The 4,990-nt window shown below is 38.4% G+C and overlaps 1 pseudogene; it reads left to right on the forward strand.

Moving 5' to 3' along the window:
* The first annotated feature begins 4,585 nt into the window (after positions 1 to 4,585).
* LOC145296498 (U2 spliceosomal RNA) lies at positions 4,586 to 4,764 on the forward strand (annotated as a pseudogene).
* Positions 4,765 to 4,990: the final 226 nt, after the last annotated feature.

A 4,990-nucleotide genomic window follows, 5' to 3' on the forward strand; every position in this document is an offset into this window, starting at 1 on the left:
TGGATTACTTAGGGGGATAGTTCATCAAGAACTTTTTTTACATTGGACTTGAAGACAATCAAATTGTAGTCCACTGGAAAGCAGGCAAAGGGAAGAGAGTTCCCCAGGCGTGCAGTTCTAAGAAAGAAACTTTGTTCATGGAATCTACGTTTAGGTTTAGGCTCAGATGGGAAATTATTGATAGTGGTCTTGGCTGGACAAGTGTTTTTCGTGAAAGTTTGACGAGAAAGGGACCATAGATTGAAGCTCAAACGAGCACTGGCGATGAAAATAACGTCTCTCCAAAATGGGGATGAGACCTTCAGAATTTTCTAAAAAAAAAAAAAACAGGTCACAGATTTTCTTTCTCCTTTTTTCCATATAATATTCTTTTGTGGACATGTGCTTTATATATCTTATTTTTCTATATTTTCTGTATAACATTTCTCCCACACGGACGTCCTCCAAAACTCGAGGTCAAACTGGAATTAAAAGGCGACTCAACAGTCCTCCAAATTGGAGCCTCATCACTAGATGCAGTTTCCTATCATACACCAAGACAGATTATCTTTAACCTATAGATTCTGGGCAATTTCCAACCAGCACAGAAATGGATACAGTTATATCAATACGGAATGGAAATCACTAAGCATGTAACGAAATAGAAACCCATATAAAAGTATCTATGATTTACATTTCCAGAAATATTTTTTTAAATAATACAAGAAGTGTTAAAACAAAAGAAAAAAAAACTTTATTTAATGAAATATAAAAGAAGTTGTTTTTTTTTTGGTTCATGATAATACAAAAAGTATTAAAACTAAAAAAAACTTTATTTAAAGAAATATAAAAAAAATAAGTTTTTCAATTTTGTTATTGTTTTGGGATAATACAAGAAAGTGTTAAAACTAAAATAAGTTTTTTTAAGTAAAATAGTTCTATTTGGTTTCGTATTTCATTTCATGCTTAGTGATTTCCGTTCCATATTTGCATCAACCATAACCATTTCTGCCATCTTATTTTGGGAGCACGCTGGTTGGAGATTACCAGATTCTGACAGGTCAATAAAAGCCAGCCGGTTCAATTCTCATTAGAAATATATCCAGTTTGTAGCAATAAAGCAGAAAAGATGTTTCGCGTTTTGGGTGACCATTTTCAGATAAAAAAGAACTCATATATTATATTTTTCTTAGTCTGTCTGTCTGTCTATTCAACTTTTTCTAGAAAACTACTGGACTGATCTGACTAAAAACTTATATAGACTTTTGTTATGATAATATGCAACAAATTAAATATAGTATCCGTACGATGCACAGTTTAGGGATAAATGCGGATTAGTATTCAATGTAAAACTGAGCACATATTTAACCATCAATTTGGCATAAAGCACTCATTTTAAGTCAACGTTCTATAACTGTTCCCGTTTTTTTTAACGGGCTAAAAAGTTCAGTGTGTTTATAATTACTTATAATTATACTTGGAACTAATTACTCACGTGGAGAACTAATTTGTATGTGCAGAGACCAACTAATTTTAAAAAAGAAAACGGTGAGTCGAATTTCGAACAGATAAGAAAAAAGTTTTGCTGTTGTTGAAGACGGTGTTGTTTAAACAAAAGTTCCTTCTTAAATTCAGACCGTCACTGTAACTTCATGACAGCCACAGGAGATGTAAATACATTTTTAGTTGCGTGCAAGCGACTCTATAAATTGGTCTGTCGGTTGGTCTGTCCGTAACACTTTTGTGCTTGACCATTTTGGTTAAGATCAAAAGTCTGTTGTTAATAGATGTTGTTCTGAGCTTTTTGGCCGGTTTCCATTAGTTAGTTTAGAGTCCACAGAGTGAATGAGGTATTGTAGTAAATGTTGCCAGTCAAGAGTAAAGTCGCCAAAGACTCCATTTTCACTTTAGTAACAAAGACGCTACAACACTCCCCCTCCCAGATTTTATAGGGCCTTGTGCCTAAATTTGTTTTGTAAATTTGAATTTTGCTTTTAATTTATTTTAATTTTACATTGAATTATTTTTATTGTAATTTTCATTTTCACAAAATAAATTATATATAAAGATCAAAGTGTAGTATCTGTTCCGGCAGATACTGCAAGCAAAGACCATATGTGGGGGCAGCCTCACATATAAGACCTTGCTCAATGTAGGGGCAACCCTTCATACCAACTGTCACTATCCAGCTCCCCTAATCCCCGGGGAGTTGGTCCCCATTTCCCCTTCATTCCCCACATTAAAAATCGGCCTTGTACCTAATTTGCTTGGTGGGGGAGCAAATAAATACCAACCCCACATATAAGACCTTGCTTAATGTAGGGGCAACCCTTCATACCAATTGTCACTATCCAGCTCCCCTACTCCCTACTCGGTGGGGGAGCAAATACCCTTTTCTTGGTCGTTTGGCTAAGATCAAAGTGTAGTATCTGTTCCGGCAGATACTGCACTTAAGATAATTTGTACCAGTCAATGGAGGGGAAACCCTCTATACTGGGACAATTATTATTTTTGGTAACCAGAGTGACCCCTTTTAGGGGAGCTGGTTTTTACCTCACATTAAAAACGGCCTTGTGCCTAATTTGCTCAGTGGGGGAGCAAATAAATACCATCTGTTCCGGCAGATGCTGCAAGCTATGACTAGCAAAGACCAGATGTGGGGGCAACCCCAAATGCCTGACCACTAACCAGCTCCCATTTCCCACCTCTCGGGAGCTGGTCCCCCTTTTCCCTTCCCCCTCCCTTCACTCCTCACATTAAAAATCGGCCTTGTGCCTAATTTGCTCGGTGGGGGAGCAAATAAATACCATCTGTTCCGGCAGATGCTGCACTTAAGATGATTTGTACCAGTCAATGGAGGGGAAACCCTCTATACTGGGACAATTATTATTTTTGGTAACCAGAGTGCCCCCTTTTTGCCTACTTTTAGGGGAGCTGGTTTTTACCTCACATTAAAAACGGCCTTGTGCCTAATTTGCTCAGTGGGGGAGCAAATAAATACCATCTGTTCCGGCAGATGCTGCAGGCTATGACTAGCTATGACTAGCTATGACTAGCAAAGACCAGATGTGGGGGCAACCCCACATGCCTGACCATTAACCAGCTCCCATTTCCCACCTCTCGGGAACTGGTCCCCTTTTTCCCTTCCCCCTCCCTTCACTCCTCACATTAAAAATTGGCCTTGTGCCTAATTTGCTCGGTGGGGGAGCAAATAAATACCATCTGTTCCGGCAGATGCTGCAAGCTATGACTAGCAAAGACCAGATGTGGGGGCAACCCCACATGCCTGACCTTTAACCAGCTCCCATTTCCCACCTCTTGGGAGCTGGTCCCCTTTTCCCTTCCCCCTCCCTTCACTCCTCACATTAAAAATTGGCCTTGTGCCTAATTTGCTCGGTGGGGGAGCAAATAAATACCATCTGTTCCGGCAGATACTGCAAGTAAAGACCATATGTGGGGGCAACCCCACATATAAGACCTTGGTCAATGTAGGGGCAACCCTTCATACCAATTGTCACTATCCAGCTCCCCTACACCCTGGGGAGTTGGTCCCCATTTCCCCTTCACTCCTCACATTAAAAATCGGCCTTGCGCCTAATTTGCTCAGTGGGGGAGCAAATAAATACCCTTTTCTTGACCTTTTGGCCAAGATCAAAGTGTAGTATCTGTTCTTACTACATGCTTTACTTATGTTTGTAACTTTTCCTTGGCCACATGGCTAAGATCAAAGTGTAGTATCTGTTTTTAATAGATGATGTGCTTATGTTTGTAACTTTCCTTGGCCACATGGCTAAGATCAAAGTGTAGTATATGTTCTTAACAGATACTGCACTTACATTTGTAACTTTTCCTTAGCATGGAAGGGGAAACCCTTCCATGCTAAGGCATTTTTGTCGCATGCAAGGCACTCCATCGGTTGGTCTGTAACACATTTACATTTTTTTTTTTTTTTAAGCAAGGGGTATGGTATGGAGTAACATTTTTGTCCCTTGATTTATCTGAGAGGGACCTATGTTTTCAATGGTCCACCTGTCCGTTAGTCCGGATGATTTATGGATAACCGTCCATTAGTTGTTCCTGAAATTTTGTCACAAATTATATTTTAATATATAAATGTGCATAGTAAAAAAATTTTTTTTTTCTTTTTTTTCGAAAAATCCTGTTTTGCCCGCAGGGGCTTAAAAGGTGTCAAAAATGGCCCAAAATGGCACTTTTTGTCCTGTAACATTTGATCCATCAATTAGATTTTTCTGAAACTTGCCCAAAATGTGGAGGGCATTGTTCTTAATATAAATTCAGTATGAGTGACCATGGCAAAAGTCTGGTTTACGTCCCCCGGGGATTTTTCGTGCTGAAAACGCCCTTTCTTCTGCCGCGTTTTTCATATTTCTCAACAAAAACTTGATATGTCTATATAGTGGTTTCCCATGTTGCTGAATGTAAATATACATGTGGTAAGGTGTGAAACTGCACTGTTTGTCCATTGTCACTGGTATTCGGCATTTATAGTGGTTCATAAGGTGTACCAAAATTGAAAAAATTACACTTTTTGCTCCATAAATTTTCACCTATCCATTAGACTTTTCTGAAACTTGTCCAAAATGTAACTTTTTCTTGGCCACGTGGCTAAGATCAAAGTGTAGTATCTGTTCTTAACCGATGCTGCACTTGTTTGTAACTAATAAGTAAATGTGTTATGGACTGACCGACTGACCGACCAACGGCGAATAGTTTTTTTTTAAATGCATACCACAGAATATTTTTTTTTAGTTGTGTGCAAGCAACTTTATAAATCACTCAGTCGGTCGGTGGTCCATAACACATGTACTTTTTATTTATTTTTATATTTATTATACCACTATTTATTGAATTTCGGGGTTCCTGAATACGAAAATAACGTTTCAAATTCCCTAAATCAAATAATTTTTGTGATATAAAGAGGGGATCACTTTTGTGTATTAATTTAATGTAAAATGATCACCCACTTTACAACCAGTCAGTCTCAAAGCCA

Source organism: Euprymna scolopes, chromosome 16, assembly GCF_053919585.1.
Source record: "Euprymna scolopes isolate OS-2025 chromosome 16, ASM5391958v1, whole genome shotgun sequence".
Taxonomy (NCBI): Eukaryota; Metazoa; Mollusca; class Cephalopoda; order Sepiida; family Sepiolidae; genus Euprymna; species Euprymna scolopes.